Here is a 17,169-nt window from a genome sequence, read left to right as displayed (position 1 = left end):
TCATGATCTCAGCTAGGAGAGCCTAAAATGTGATTCATAGAGGACTATTTTCAGCCTGTTTGGGCTTTTGGGCAAGCAGGGCAGATATTAGTCCTTTTTTTTTTTTTTTTTTAAAGGATATACTAGTTAAGAAATACATATTTTGTTAAATTCTTTTTGTAACTAAAATCTTGCTTCAGTAAGTATGTATGCATTCTGTACCTGTGCAACGGGACTTGAGAAAGTTTGTAGGAAAACGATAAAGTATGAGTTTATTTTGGCGCAAAGTAATTATAAAATCCTCCATAGTTTCTCGATAATAAGCATTTCCTATGAGCTTTTCAAAAACGCATCGTATAACCAGTAACACAGGAAGAGGAAAAAATTAGAATATCTCCAATGATATTTGAAAATCTGTGTACTGAACTAAAGTCGTATGGGAACTTGGTTTTCCTTGTGGAAAGAAACTGCAGATTCAGTCAGTGCATTTTATCACATAGACCGCAAGACAGAGTCTTGGTACAATACTTTAACTGGAGTTCCCTGTCCCTATGGCGAATTCATTTTGACATTTGTGTAATAGCATGAAAGATCTATAAGAACCACCGTGTGCTTAAAAAATCCATTTTAATATTGAACTCTTTTCCTCCAGTAAATATGGAATTCTTGCTTAGATGGTTTATGTTTGTATTCCTGTCCACCTTATATCCTCCACTCGAACTGTGCTGTCTCCGATCCCCGGCAGGCGGTTAACATCCAGAGTAGGGCCTCATGTACTGGAGGTACTCGATAAGATGGTGGTAAACGGGGAACTTTGGACAGTGTGTGTATCAGTTCCGGAAATGAGATGGTAACTGAAACACTCAGCGTCTTTGTTTTAGACCAGTGGGGTCTGTATAAATAATCAGTCGTTCAAGGGTTGCGACACTGCACACGGCATAGGTCCCCGTGGTTTCCTAGCTGGGTATTATCAGAGCGGTAAAGCCTTGTGTTGTCATACGTGTTCACTGCATCTCGACCTGACACATGTTGGAATTCTCCACGTCCTTCCTCCAGTCCTGAAATTCATGTAAAACTTAGAATGTAATGTACTAAATGAGAAGAACTTCCCGTCCGAACATGTCACAGCTGATCACAACCACCAAAAAGAGTGAATCTCAAAGACAGACAAATATTCATGATTTGGCATGTGACTGAGGGATATTTACACATTAATATATGTAAAATATATGATGGTCATGTCGTTATTAGGTAAACATACAATAAAAAAAGAATAACCAAAACAAGTGGGGAAAAGAAGATGTATCCCAAAGGAAGGGCAATCCTTTCAACTGTCCATAAGTCTAGTTGGCAGATTATTCCTTATCGTCACGTTTGTCATTTAGCTAATTAGAGTAAATAATGAACACGGTATAAAGTGAAGAGAAACGTTGTAGTGTGAAGGAGCACAGCGTTGTCTTGTAGTTTATTTTGTCCTTGAATAGTTAGAAGATTAAAGTGTCTTAGTATTATTGAATTACGATTGTATTTTGAAAATAAACTCCTAGTACACCTTGCACAGTAAATACTAATGTCGTTAACTAGATATTTTTAATCGATGCCTGTAACTGTCGTAATGTGAGGATGTTCATTTATTGTTGTAATTAAAAAGGTAAGATAAAAGCTCAGGTAGTAGAGTTGGTAAAAGCGGGCTTTTAATAGTTGGCAGGCCAACACTGCTATTAAATAGTATTATGGTATTTAAGGTGTGAAATGAATATTTTTCTACTCAGTAGGTAATAGCTCTTATAATATAATGAGCTTCTTTGTGAATTCGACACTTGGGTTAAATGTAGGATTCGTGGAAGCACGGCTCTGGGGTATATTTTCATACTATACTTAACTGACAAAACCTAGGCATTATTGGAGAATCATATTAAAAAGGCAACAGAATTGTCAGTAAAATTTACTTTTGAAAATAAAAATTATTTTTCTGTTGCCTTTATAACTTCTTTTAAACCAACTATGGATAGAAATAGGTTATTAGAGTAGGAAATGTTACAACCTTCACACGGTCTTTGGCATAACAATTCTACCTGTGTATTAAACGTCCTGAGAAACCCTACCCTTTTCTCCCGGTCAGACAACTCAGGCCTCAAGTCTAGCTCCAACCTACTCCAGCGGTGTGCGCATGTTCAGGGTAAGATTAGCTTTAGTTTCTCACCTATCAAATGTTTGACCTGCTTCCTTCCCACAACTGGTTTAAAGTCTGAGGTAAAATGGATAAAATAAAGCCTTTGAAAACTCAAACGCAAGGCCTTGTATAATTAATTCTTTTGTGTTCACCTCATCCAAACTGCGAGCGTTGCTGCCTGGGTATTTCTCCTCCAGGGCATGTACTCATTCGTACCGTATGTTAAGGTGGTGGTTTTTTGAATTTTTTTCTTTCCTGTAGGCTTTTGCCATAGGGCACGTTCACTAGCCAGAGAGAGACAGAGAGAAAAATGAGAAATCATGCAGGGGAGATGGTCACGCCACAGTCCCTTCTCCTCCATTCTCCTGAGATTTTGGACATGCATACATGCGCGCGCACACACACACACGCACGCTTGACATGAGTTTCAAGCTGCCACGTCTGGGACTCGAACTGCAGTTGGCCATGTGGGAATCCAGCACCTTAAATACCACGCTATGCACTGGTCCCAGTTTAAGGTTTCCATTACCTGTTGAATTCAGTCTTCAGATGGTCACCCAACTCTTTGCTCTTCCCATGATTTGTATTAATGTGCTGCTAGAGTGTCAGTTTCAAGAGGATGTGGCCTCTGAGTTTGTTTAATATCTAAACTCAGTAGGTTGATTCAAATGCTGACTCCAAATTCTCTGAAGACTTTGGACAGGTCTTAGCACCAGTTGCCTCACCTTTGAAGTAGGGATACTGAAATGCAGTCGATCCGAGGATTTACTTCCGTAAGATCACTTGGTAAATGCTGACTGGACAGTCGTTGCTTTTCTGTTGCCTTCAGTAGCATTCCTATCTCTGTCAGTCTTTCGGTGCTGCAGGCGTTTTCTCAGTGCAGTAGAGTGACGTGCGAAAAAACATTGTCCACAGGAAAATAACTTGTCTATTAGCAGAAAGCGAACTGAGAGCAAGCTTGAAACTAACAATCACCGATAGACTATCTGATAGAGTATTTAATAACTTTGAACACCTACTACAGAGGAAGGGAAGATGTTTTACCATAAATTCAGAGATGAATGTCTAAAACTTTGACAGATGAGTTGTGAAATTTAAAATCAATGGCCGTTAACAATAGCTTCGTGTGCCTGATATTCATAGACTTATTTTTCATAGCCTAGGAAGTCTTCCTCTGGATTTGTGTGTTGTGGTTTGGCTTCACTGACTCAGATAGACCCCAGCTGCATTAACTCCTAGGGCACCAGCATGATCATTACGTGGCGCATGAGTAATAGAGCAGATCTCGTTCAGACGTTGGGTCGGAATGGGGTTGCATTATCTCCCAACTAATTTGCAGATGATACATTTACATGAAACAAAATGTAAAAGTAAGAAGACATTATTTGTTTGAATAAACATGTCTTGTAGTTTGACATGTTTCCTATCAAATTATATGACTTTTTTCTATTTTGTCTTTAACGGTCAAAAGTGAGAGAGCCTTACTGGGTGAGGAGGAGCTGGGTCTTGACTATCAGGCGGTGGTCGGTGTTTACCTTCCCGACTGTAAGCAGAGGGCCACCTCCCCCATCCCAAGGGCAGCTGACCTTCTCGTCGCCAAAAGAGGCAAGCCCTTGCCAGCACATGTGACTACAGACTATTACATTAATCTGTTTAGCGCTCCTGCCAGCTGCTTGCATGTTTTTAATTATCTTATTAGATGGTATAACAGTGACCTATGAAATAAATTGAAGGTGAACATTTTTAAACTTTCCTCCTGTAACTCTATATTTCTAAATATTTTTTTGATCAAACTGCAACTTTTTGCAAAAGTTAGAGGAAGTTGAATGGGTTTGGAGTCCAGCGTAATGCTTTTTATCAGGTTTTTTTTTTAAGTACAGCATAATGTCATCATTCCCAATATAGAATATAACTTTATTTTTGCCTCATTTATTAGTGAGGTTTAGGTTGTGTTTATGAAGCCAAAAAATCAGTGGCAAACTTGGCTTAATAGCCAATTTAGTTAGAGAGAACTCAGACCTGTTATTTGGCCTTCTCTGGGAAACTCGAAATACTGCTTAATTTTTGCACATCATCTTGGCAGTGTATAAATGGCATAGGAGAGAGTGTAAATCATTGTAGATTGTTTTAAAATAAATTTGTGCATTACATTTAACTCCGATATTCTAGATTCGGCATATACAGTAGTAAATCATCTAGTTCACTCTAATTATTTTTTCAATTTAATTTCATGTGGCACCACCTATGAGTGCGTTTTACAAGCTGTGCTGTCAGGAGAATGCAGCACCTTCTGGATGCTGACACTTGCATAACTTTCTGATAATTCGTAAATGCAGTTTTGGATTCAGGAGACACAGGTCAGAATAATAGAAAGCAGTGGTGGTCCGGGCTGAGCTGTTGCCAGCAAACTGAAGGTAATATTAGCGTAGTTAGGAATCTGGTGTGGAATTAAAAAATAAAAACCATTTGGGTGCAGAAAAGATTGCAAAACCCTTCTGAATATTTTTATTAATAAAGCCTCGACTGGGATAATAGGGACATTGGAGACGTAAACATTTTTAATTTTGGGGGCCAGCAAGTGGCATGGTGGTTAAGGGTGTGGACTCCCACCTGGCCAGCTGTGTTTGAGTCCCGGACCTGGTGGCTTGCATTCTCATTTTCCTTCTCTTTCTCCCCCTCTCTCTGTCTCTCACTCTCACTCTGTCTCTCTCCGGTATAATTAAAATAAATAAAGTTAAATAACATAATTCTTTGGGACCAGCAGGTGTCGTGGTGGTTAATGGTGCTGGACTCCCACATGGCCGACCGTAGTTTAAGTCCTGGACCTGGCGACTTGCTTTCTCACTTTACCTCTCTCTCTCTCACTCTGTCCCTCTGTGGTCAAATTAAAACAAACAAATAAATAAATAAATTTAAATAAAATAATTCTTAAAAAAATAAACATCTTTTTTTAAAAATTAATTTTGACAACTTGTAAGCTATATATTATTTTTAAAATATTTATACTTTTTAGCTTTCCTTCTGAAGAAATAGCATATTTCATTATTCCAAAAGAAATTTTAGTAAGGAATTTTTCCACTTTATATATTTTGTTTTATTCCTTTTTAGGAGAGATCCCAAAAAAAGTGCTTGGCTTTAAATAGTGATGGTCTAATTTCTTGATACCACTGAAATCACCCAAAGCGGCCTCATTTCTCATTACAATATGTTCTGCAGTCATTGAAGTTGAAGTGAGTGAAACTTTTTTCTGTAGCTCACAGGCAGTTTAAGGTGGTGAAACTTTTTAGTAAGTTGTAATTGAGAGCTGGCCGGTAGCTGCTACTGGTTTAGACAGCCAGATCCCACGTGATCAACCACCGTACAAATGCCAGCCTGGTGACTAGAAGACCACACTGGGCACCTGTGCCCGATCCTGGCAAGAAGGGTTTGTATCCTCACACCCCACTGGGAGGTGCTTCCTTTCTCTTTCATGTATCCTATTTACATGTAGCCAGTAATTTGGAGTTCGTGGGAAATCCCCTCCTAGCGTGGTGTTTTTAAGAATCCGGGCTCAGTATAAGCTATGTACTGGGCCGTAGGGGAAGGCGTGGTACATCTTTGCATAGAAAACTGCGTCATGACTTTGGCAGGGGCCTAATATTTGTGCGAAGTCTTAGGCAATGGGACCAGCCCGACTGCTCTGAGCCTCCCATTACCCCGTCATCTTGTTACTAAGGCCTTAGCATTTCAGTATTGCTGGGTTTTTATTTTTACCCTAGAGTTTCGTAGCTCGGTGAGTGTAAGAGGAGAAGAGGGGCCTAACGTTAGAGTTTCCTCCTGATTCTTGCGGCATTGCTTTTGTAACTTGGTGCCTGTATTTTGTTAAAACTTCATGTAAGGGATGAAGTTTAATTTCTTAAGCATAGACATATCATCTAGGGTAACAATTTGGAAAATGCATACCGATAGAGATAAGACAGACCAGAGTTTACATCGTAGTTTTACTGCCTGTTGACTGTGACCTTAGGCAAGGTAGTGAACTCCCGGATTCCTACCTACCTGATCCGGGAACCGGAATGCGACGGCTCCCCTGTTGGAGCGCACCAGGGAGCTCTCGGCCCACGTCCATGTAACGCGCCTACACGCCTGGCCTGGTCCCCGACACGTTCTGAGGAGGCAGCAAGTGTTTGTTTTTCTTCGCTTTTCCTTCTCTTTTGAGAAATGTCTTCTACGTTTTAATTAATTCTTTCACCTGACATAGTTGAGCTTTGTCTCCAAAATGTTTTGAACAAATTCTTTACTGAAGTGGCAGTAAATAGTATTTTAAGAACCCGATTTATCTGTGGTTTTCTATGGGTCATATAGGAGGAGATGCTGCATAATCTCTTGTACTTTGCTTGCAACTCCTTTTTTTTTTTTTTCTTTTTGAAAGATAGCATGTTCCCATGCACAGGAGGTCATGGGGGAGAGGGAGAAAGAAAAACAAAAAGCAACACCCTCCAGGGGTGCCATCCTGCTGTGACCCACTTCCAGGCCTGGCCTTCCAGGTCCTCAGGACCTTGGGTGCTGACACTCCCTGTAGCTGCCCCACCACCTCCGCCCTGGTGTGGCCAGGCCGACCCAGGGATCTGGTCTTGCGGCCAGCCGTGTGGCTTCCGGCACTGTAGTCCAGCACACCACCGAGTGTGCCAGCTGGGCTGCCAGACTTTCTTGTTTCTTTCTTTTTTTTTAATATTTATTTTATTATTATTTAATTTGCTACAGGGCACATGTGCTCAACAGAGAGAGAAAGAGGGAAGATGGGAAAGCAATCAGCCAGGCCCAGGACTTGAACCGTGGTTGGCCAAGTGAGTCCAGTGCCTTACCCACTATGCCACCTGCTGGCCCCCAGATTTTCTTATTTGTCATTTCCATGCTTGTTTAAGAAATGCCGTGATCTTTACAGCTCAGCGGTCGTTTCTGATGGCAGGAAATGTATAGCCTTTCACTTTGCAGAAACCGAAGTCCACATACTACCTTCTGTTCTCCGTAATCGAGCCTCCTTTGCGAGAAGAGAAAAAAACTCATATTTGAATGACGAGTGTATCTTCTAGAAGTAACATCATTGTTTTATTGATAATGAAACTGGTCAGTATCGGTGCCTCCCCTCATTCCTGATCTATCAGCACTAATTACTGATCACTCAGGGCTCTAAAAATGTTACCTTCCACTAAGCGAAGCCTCCAGATAATTTGCCTTTACAGCCTTGAATTACCAGCGCACACTGGCCCGAGCGTACATATTACACTTTGAGTTCGTTTTCTTCAGAAACCCCTTCAAGCCCTTTTTATTATCTGTAGCCAGACTTTAGGGGGAAAATTTTTCATGTTTGTTTGTTTACACAGTCAGCTGCAAGTCCCATCATCCGAGGCTGTGTAAATGTTTATCTTTGCAAAGACAGGCAGACGTTTCAAATACGAGGGTGAGCTGCGGTGAGTCAGCGCTGAGAAAGCTTCCCCTGGACGCACGTCTGCTGCTTCTGCTGTCCCCTGCTGCCCGTGTCTGCCTTGCTGTGAGCTCTGTGGTCACCGTGCGTCCTACATCCCAGCACGTCTACTGCTTCTGCTGTCCCCTGCTCCCCGAGTCTGCCTTGCTGTGAGCTCTGTGGTCACCGTGCGTCCTACATCCCAGCACGCTGCACTGTTCAGGGGGGCCGTGAAATACCTGGAATCGATTAAAGCACTTGGTCAGCAGTGCCGAAGCGTCACTACAGCGGTCATTTGAGAAAATAATACTTTGAGTTGGGGTTCAAACGTGAAAAGTTATAAGCATTTTTAAAATTTTACAAGTGGCTTATTTATTTACTGAGTGTTCTGCTTCATGGTGATATAGTTACCTCTATGTAGTACTTAATTTCTGATTTTTGATCTCATGGACAGCTTGCGGGACTCAAAGATAGGCTCTATGGGAGACATTGTCATAGAATATTTTAGTAGAAGCTGATGTTTAATATTTGCCTATGCTCTATATCAGATCACCTTCTCTTCTGAAGCAAAGTGGCAGGCTAGTACTCCTATTTATTTTCTCACTTTATTTCATTCAGTTTTTAATAGAGGGTGCATCTGCTTGCCAGGGAGGCATGGAGAGACACAGGGAGGGAGGGGAGAAAGCACCCCACCGGGGTGTGGGCACGCGCGGTCCCCTCATCCATGTCTCCTTCCTGCCTGGATGTGGGGCGTACGCACATACACCTGACATGCTCTTCAAGCCTCAAGCACCAGGATTCAAACTACAGTTGGCCATGTGGGAGCCGTCTCCCTAACAGTTAGGGCTGGCCTTGTTTCATTTTATTTATTTTAATTTGCTAGAGATTATGTGCACTCACCAGAGACCAGAGAGAGAGAGAAAGAGAGTAGCCCCCCGGGGATGGCCACGCCATAACCCCTCCTCCTCCATGCCCGCTTTGGGGATTTGGGGATGTGCGTACATGCGCCAGGCGCCAGGCGTGTTTCCCACCACCAGGTCCGAACTCGGGCTGCGCAGTCGCCATGTGGGATCCAGCCACCGTGACTGCCACATCACTGGCTGGCGCCACATTTTATTTTTAATCCAGAGCTTTCACAAGTGGTTTGTGAGATTTGCTTGTATCGTTGTTTTTTTGTCTTTTGGTTCAAGAGAGCTAACAGGTCTTCAGTCATCCTGAGTAATTTGGTGGTTCACTTGTTACAGACAAGTCCGTTTGCTTAACCTCAAGACACAGAGGTATAAAGCACACCGTGCCCCGGGGCACTCATGGACTAGCAGGGGGGACAGGCATGGAAGCAGCGAACACAGATGACCACTGATGCTGTACCGGGGGCACTTACTGGTATTAACAATCAGGCGGGGACCAACTGGAGTGACTAAAATTGATAGGTGGCGTCGAGCAAGTAGGAGATCTGCTTCTAGGCATTTTGGAGGGGAAGTGATTTGGGGGAAGAGAACATTGTGGGGAAAGACAGCCCTCGTCTCTGGCTGTTACTTTGCATAAGCTGCCATTTTAACAATATTAAAGTTTGTGTGTGTTTTTAGGTCTTTGCCTTGGGGTGTGTGCACTCACTGGAGAGAGTGATCCGGGGGGATGGCCACGCTACAATCCCTTCTCCTCCATTCTCTTTTTGGGGATTTTGGGCACGCACACACACACAAGTGGCGTGATCTTCCAGCCGCAGGGTCTGGGACTTGAACAGCAGTCAGCCATGCAGGAGTCCAGCACCTTAGCCACTGAGCCACCAGCTGGCCTGCCAGTATCAGGGTTTTAGATTTCGTTACATCATACATGTTTGATGTATTTAATCTATGACCAAACAATGTCACGGGGAGCTGAGAATCTGAGTCTTCAAACACAGTTATTACGAAATCACTGATTATACAGTTGAAGTGAGTACTATGTGCCTAGAAATAGGAGGCAGATCAATAAAGCGGTAGAGAGTAAAAAGAGCCTGCTAACAAGGGATTATCTGAAACGTCCGTCAGAGGTGCCCTGGAGTCACCTAGGCGTGGATGTAGTTTCCGTTCCGTAGTTACAGCCCCGGTGCTCTAAGGTAGACACAGAAGCACGGGGGCACCGGGACGTCGTGGCCTAGTTTTCTGTTTTTCTACGCACAACTGTGTCATCTCTTCCCGATGCCCAGTACTTTAATCCGGCTGACAGTGCTCAGACTTTGGACTGGTCCCATCTACTTGCCCAGATTAAGATGCTAATTCAGATGACCTGTCAAACCCACACACGTAAGGGGTTCAAGCCCTATTTTGCTTGAACTCTTTACAAGCGTAACACGATTATTTAACAGTATCCATCTCCTAATTCACCTTCCCATTTAAAAAAAATATGTTCTTCTAGGGGCTAGCAGGTAGTGTCATGGTTAAAGTGCTGGACTCCCCACATGGCCAGCCGTGGTTCGAGTCCCGGACCTGGTGGCTTGCTTTCTCACTTTCCCTGTCTCTGTCTCTCTCTCTCTCTCTCCGGTAAGCACACGTGCCCTATAGCAAATTATGTAATAATAAATCAAATTAATTCTTTAAAAGCAAACAAAACACTTTGTTTAAAAACATGTGTACTTCTATATCTTGAAGTTCTCTTGAGAAGCAGGGCTCTGCTACCATAGAACTAGACACAGACTTCTTGTTATTTGGGTTCGTGCAGCTCAGGGTAATAAGTTTGCAACCTCCAAATAGACCCTACTGCTTGCCCGCTTTACCACCCTCACCCCCTTATCAGGGGCTCACACCCAGCCTGCTCCTCTCCTTTGAACTCTGTAGGGGGTGGGCAGAGAGTAGGGAGAGGGTGGAGGGAGGGAGGGGAGTGAGTGAAGCCAGAGTGGTCCCTGTTTCTATCCCTGCTCCACGCTTCCATCCCTGTTTCTCCCGCTGTCACCGCGGCCGCTGGTGGAGCCTGGAGAAGGAATCCCATCTTCCTGCCTCCACATCCCTAGATGCCATTTCTAATCATAATATTTTCCAAGGCTCTATAAAAATGAGAATTTTCTTTTGCTGATTTTCAATTGTATGCTAGCATTTTGTGTAACAGCTTGATGGAACCATGTCTTCGGTTCGTGTAGAGGTATCTGTGGTCATATAATTAAACTTTCTTCTCCTTCATTTAGGAACCCCTGAGTAACCTGGTACATGGGTAAGAGGCTAGCAAGTGCAAAACACCAGAAGGACTTTTTATAAAGATAGGACTAGATTTGGGTTCTATAGGGCAGGTCAACTTTCACATAATAGAACATTTCACCAGTGGGCAATACTTAGCACCTAAATAAAAGTTTCTGGGACCAGCAGTTAGCATAATGGCTATGTCATTGGACTTCCATGTAGTCGACCTCAGTTCAAGTCCTGGGCCTGGTGGCTTAAACTCATGCCAGGCACATGTGCGTGCGTGCCCAAGATCCCGAGAGAAGAATGGAGGAGAAGGGACTGCAGTATGGCCATTCCCCCTGGGGGGTGATTTCTCACTTTGTCTCTCTGTCTTTCGGGCGAGCACACGTGCCCTATAGGAAAAAAACCTCTCCAATTAAACTTTCTTCTCCTTCATTTAGGAACCCCTGAGTAACCTGGTACATGGGTAAGAGGCTAGCAAGTGCAAAACACCAGAAGGACTTTTTATAAAGATAGGACTAGATTTGGGTTCTATAGGGCAGGTCAACTTTCACATAATAGAACATTTCACCAGTGGGCAATACTTAGCACCTAAATAAAAGTTTCTGGGACCAGCAGTTAGCATAATGGCTATGTCATTGGACTTCCATGTAGTCGACCTCAGTTCAAGTCCTGGGCCTGGTGGCTTAAACTCATGCCAGGCACATGTGCGTGCGTGCCCAAGATCCCGAGAGAAGAATGGAGGAGAAGGGACTGCAGTATGGCCATTCCCCCTGGGGGGTGATTTCTCACTTTGTCTCTCTGTCTTTCGGGCGAGCACACGTGCCCTATAGGAAAAAAACCTCTCCAAAAAAAAAAAAAGGTTCTATGAAACATAGTTTAACTTGGACAAGGAGGTGATGAGCAAATGGTTTATCTTCCGTTGTGATGTAAAGCAACTGTTTTGAAAACCGTGGATGTACACATGCAGAGGGAAGGAGGGAGAATGGGGAGTGGGACCAGGGGGGTGACAGAGACAGACACCCACTGGGGGCGGCCATGGAGGGGAGACAAGAAAGAAGAAGAAGCCGTTACATCTCTGTCCCAGTTCCTTCTCAGTAGCAGGGTTCCCCTAGAATAACCAAAGTCTCCGTTACAGCCGCTCTCATGGAATTACCTTATCTAACCTCATGTATTATTTAATGTTTACTTGTTTCCTTTCCCCAGTTACACTATATGTAAGTCTGTAGCGTGTATATTTATCTTTATATGCGTTCAAACTTTATAGTCGACTTTAACAGTCGAATGTATAGATGAGTGCATTGCTTCCATCCTTAAAACACTTTCCACTCTGCCGTCCAATATGGAAACCACTCGCCACATGAGACTATTTAAATTTAGGCTTAAATTAATTAAAATAAAATAAAACGTCGAAATAGTTCCCTCAGCTGTTCTAGCCATACTGTACCCCACCTGCTGAGACGCTGCCTCGCACTGGGTCACTGTATTGGACAGACACTGGAGAGAACAGTCCCGCCTTCTTAGAAGGCTCCACTGGGTACTGCGCGTGTACAGGTTATCAGGTGAGCAGTGGATCCCGTCAAAGTATCTCGGCATCGTTTTAAGAGAAAGTATTTATTTCAAGCATGCATGTGTTTTTACGCATCAACCCAGTTTTAGAAAACATGCTTTAAGAGAGAAAATTGACTTCAAATTAGGACACCCGGTGTTCCTAAATAAATTCCTGCTTCTAAATTAGTAGAAAATCGTTGTTCTCGGCTCTGGGTGAGCGTTTTCTTCATGGTATGGCAGAGCCTGTATCACGTTGCAGAAAGCCCGTGTCAAAGCCGCGCCAGTTAGCACAGACAGCGAGGTTGATCGGCTGGCGGGAGGAGAGAAGGGGGGACCAGGGACAGGACCGTCCGTCCTGTACAAACGTCAGTGAGGCTCAGGACATCAGGGGCATGCACGCCAGGCCACCTCACAGAGATCGCCCAGTACGGGGACCTCTTCTAGCGCTGCTCCTTTTCCTCGTCACATCGGGTTGTCAGAGAAGGCATGACTTAGTTTTCTACGAATTTCCACGTAAAAACACAACACAGCTTCTTCCATGAACTCGATGTAAGAGCCTTTTTAATGGATTTGCTTTTTAAAAACATGGGGTACATCTTACGATTCCTTTCTCGAAGTAAGATTACTGAGTTTACCTACATTAATATGACCCTGAATTTACAGGCTCTTCCGTAGTATATCTTGAAGAAAACAACACATTTTTTCAAGTACATTATATCTAATCTTCCGTAAGTATTTTAAAATCAAGTCTTTGTATGCTGGTGAAACTTGACTTGGAGGCTCAAGATTTCTCAATCCAAAGTTCCATCCAAACTTGAATTAAACGGCATCTTAAATTAGTTTTAACAAACCTCCATGCTGTGAACTGTTCTTTTCCCTGTGTTCCAGTGGACCCTCACATGAGAATATGTCTCCCGTAGACATATGAGGAAACCTATTTTAAGTGTGTGGGTAATTGTACATTCTGTCTTTATAGTATTTATATATATGTTTAAGTGCTATGCCTTGATGTTTCATTATGGAAGGGGGTGGTGAGAGCTCTAAATAAAAGTAAGTTTTTAAAAATTCCTGATACAGGAAGCAAAAAAGCCAGTAGAGTTTCTAATTGCCTTTTAGAGACTCTGAGTTCCCTCATTACCAGTGATTTAAGCTAAAAATGAGGTAATTATAGATAACATCAGTGTTTATCGGGTTGATCTCGGCACCTGCAGTCCTAACACTGCGCTTACCGGTATCTGGGACCACACTTCACAGCCTGATCCTGACAGACCTAATTTCCCCTGCTCGTGTGCCACCGGTTTTAACGTAGGTGTTCCTTGTTCTGTTTGAATAGTACTTTTTGAAAGGGAATCAAAGCATACACTCTTTTATCTGGAGTATTAGAATGACGGTAGTTCTTTCATTGATGGAAATACTTCACCAGCCTTTCTCTGTAGCTGAGAAACGGATTTAAGAACTTGGCGTCTCCCTTTTTCTTCTGCATTCGGTAAAACGGGTGTGGTCAGTTTCTATAGCGGTTTTCCGGTATCGCCGCGCACTGCAGGGTCATACACCTGCACACGCCTGTCCCTCTCAGGCTCATCTCCCCTGCCTCTCGTGCGACCTCGGCTTCCGAAGTCCTACCCCACTAACTCTGAAGTCACCGTGTTCAAGGTCACGGTCTCCTTTCCCTCTTAGCCCTTCAGTCCAGTCTCAGCAGGGACCAGAGTGGCCCGCTGTCATGGTCCCTCGGGCGGCTCCCACCACCCTCCCTGAAGCTACTTCTGTCCCTCTTTGCCTCTCCCCCTCGTGCTGTGCTGGCCACAGGGACAGTCCCTTCTCTTCTTCGCTCACGGCGTCGTCGTCGGTAGGGGCCAAGGTTCTTCGTGAGCAGTGCTGGAGCGCTTCATGGCGGACCAGCTGTACCCCCCGAGCTCTGCCATTGTCATCGCGTTTCTTAGGCCAGTCCTGTCGCGATACTGTTTCCTGCCCAAACGGTGCCTAAAAACGGGACCGAAGCCATCGTATAAACTTCACAGGATGAAGTCCGTGTTTTCTATGGTTTATCACCATTCAGGGCGGTGATTTGGAAAATTTTGTAGTCCTAAATTTGCACACAATTTAGGTATCTTTGAACCATTTTGGTTACAAAGGTATTTAAACAATTAAATTGAGAAAGTGTTAGTTAGTCTCAGACCAATTAGTGTGTCCATCTTGGGAAAGTATGTGAGTAGAAATAGACATCTCTTTATAGTCACCGGCCGTATCTCTTCCCTGACGGCTCTCAGTGACTTCCGCGTCACCGAACCTTCGCAGGAGGCTGCACTGCCTGCACAGGTCGTAGCGGGGAGCTGTGGATTGCTGCCCGAGACGTCGACGTCGTTTTCGGGAAATGATGCATGGCTCCAGCCCGTGCTTTCCAGTCAGTCACAGTGTCCTTCCCTGGGAAGCACGGGCCTGTCGCCGAGTCCTCAGCGCCGGGCTCTGGGCTCTGGGCAGCCGCAGGGACTGCACGTCCATTAATGCCCTCAGGAGGGAACCTGCCTCTGCCGCACATGCTGGGTTCAGGGGCTCAGTGCCTGCACGGTCGAGGAGCTGCCTCTAGGTGGCACTGGGGCTTGGTGAGGGTGTCCACAAGGCCCAGGGCTTCCTGAGAGGCACCGCCATGCCCCCAGTTGTCCTTCACTCTAGAACAACGAGGCTTGAGACACAGACACCGACGGCCAGAGGAAGGACAGAAGGGCGCATGTCTATCCAGCCTTCTCGCTTCAGGCCGCTTTGCCCTGCGTCTTCAGCCATCATGGCCCCCGCAGTGCCACTAGCCTTCCCTGTTATCCAGGGAGGTGTGTTTCCTGATGGATACTCTTCTTTGCTCTTGACAACTTCCTGAACCTTCGTTTCCTCATCCACAAAGAGGGGTTAAAAGCGGTTAAAATATTGGGCCAGCCCATGGCATGGTGGGTAAGGTGAAAGGGTCCCACAGGGCCGACTGCAGGGTTCAAGTCCCAGACCTGCAGCTTGAAGAACACACGTGGTGGAGCTGTGCGGAGTGTCACAAATGGAAATCCGAACCCCCAGAGGAGATGAGTGGAGAAGGGATCACGGCCGCCTTCCCCTTGGGAAGGGCCTTCTCACTTTCCCTCTGTCTCTTTCTCTGTCTCTCTCTCTGGTGAGGACACGCATCAGATAGCTAATTAAAAATGCAAATACCTCTTAAAAGGGTTTTTGTAAAGGTAGAAACGATTGATCTAAAATGTCTTGTTACATCACGGAGCTTTTGGCATATTAATAGCATCACCGAGAATCCGGCTAAGGTGGCATGTGGTATCTATTTTTAATGTAATACAAGGGTTAGCCACCGTATTTACTTTTGTTAATTAAACTGAATAATTATACCACCGGCTCCTCAACATTCCCTTTTCCCACGTCTTCCCCGGAGTTCAGGAATAGACTGACCATTCATATCTGTGGTGGTAAAACTACTTTTTCCACGTTGGTCCTGCTGCCCTGGAAAAGCTCAGCCTTTCAACGCTGGCCAGTTCCCGTCTCACAGCTCGGGTGGTTCTCGGGTAGGATTTCAGCACCTGTGGCGCTACTTTGATTTTATGTCCTAAGTTTTCATTTTCTAAGTATAAACCTTTTCTCCCTCCCCTCCTTCAGAGCGCTGTGCGTTAATCATTTTATCCCCGGTTCCATTTCTCCGTCTTTCTACTCCCTTAACTCGCTGCTTTTTAAAGCTCCTTTGCGAACGTGTTAAGCACCTAGTAGGCCCTCCGTACATGTTTATCACGTTTACTCCGGGTCACAGTTTATCGGAGAGACACTACCCCGTAGACGGAAAGGGAATTAATACATTATCTCGTGGCCTTTCTGCTCCCTGCTGTCGGGCGCTTCATCAGTTTGAGATGCTGTGCCGTAATTAGAACCGTAAGCAGCCATGAATAAATGTAAATGATTGTAAATTTCAGAGAGCATGTTTCCATTCTCCTGCCCCAGTCTCCTCTCCTCTGTACCAGCCCTGTCTTCAAGGTACAGGGCCTTCTTTAGGCTAACGAATCATTACCCTTCGTTACAGAAGTAGTATGCAGCTTGACCTAGAAAGCCTGCTCACTTGTCAGGAAGGCAGGGCGTCTGGCCACCAGCTGCACCCCTGCTTCCTCGGCGTCTTGGTACCTGTGAGTCGGGCCTGATCTGGGGCAATCTGAGTCTCCCTCTGCCGTCCAGAGTGACTGGTCTTTTTACACCATGGACCTGCACGGCGTCTCACATATGATAATTGCCTTGCGTTTTGGAACGCCTTTGAAGTTCTGCTTTGTGTTCGCAGACCACACCTGCTAAACCGCTCTGAGATGTGCTCCTCTAGCGCACTCAGAACGCTCTGCTGGGCTCACCTGTGCTCTCACTGAAACTCTAGCTGTCCTGCGCGCCTTCAGCCATAGGTGTGTGTGGGACTCTGCAGAGCAGAGAGTATGTGCGTGTCACAGGTAACACGAGTGGATTAAAGTGTGAAAAAGATGTCAGAGGCTGCTTCTCTGACGGAAAGGGCAAGAGGAAATAATTTTCTGCGGATTAAAGTGTGAAAAAGATGTCAGAGGCTGTTTCTCTGACGGAAAGGGCAGGAGGAAATAATTTTCTATCTACATCACGTACAAATGCGAAAGCCTCTGTGTGTTGAAAGCCAAGACGAAAATGAATAAAGGGCTGGCCCAGCCTTCGTGGTGCACGGGAGGTGGGGTGCCGCTGTGGAAGGCGGGTCCACACAGCACTTCCAGTTGGCTCCCAGAGCCCCCGAGGAAGCCGGGCGTGGCGGCATGACCCTGTCACCTTGGCAGAATTACGAGGCTGACCAGGAGGACCACTGTGTGTGGAGCCCCTATCAAAATACGGAT

The 17,169-nt window shown here is 44.9% G+C and overlaps 1 protein-coding gene across 4 annotated transcripts in view; it reads left to right on the top strand.

Annotated features, from left to right (window-relative positions):
• Positions 1 to 17,169, top strand: part of TBC1D5 (TBC1 domain family member 5) — a 480,733-nt gene that overhangs the window by 260,494 nt on the left and 203,070 nt on the right. The window lies entirely within an intron of this gene.

This window comes from Tupaia chinensis, unplaced genomic scaffold, assembly GCF_000334495.1.
Source record: "Tupaia chinensis unplaced genomic scaffold, TupChi_1.0 Scaffold148822_2, whole genome shotgun sequence".
Lineage (NCBI taxonomy): Eukaryota > Metazoa > Chordata > Mammalia > Scandentia > Tupaiidae > Tupaia > Tupaia belangeri.
Note: the sequence above shows the minus strand (reverse complement) of the source record. Positions and strands in the feature narration are given on the sequence as shown.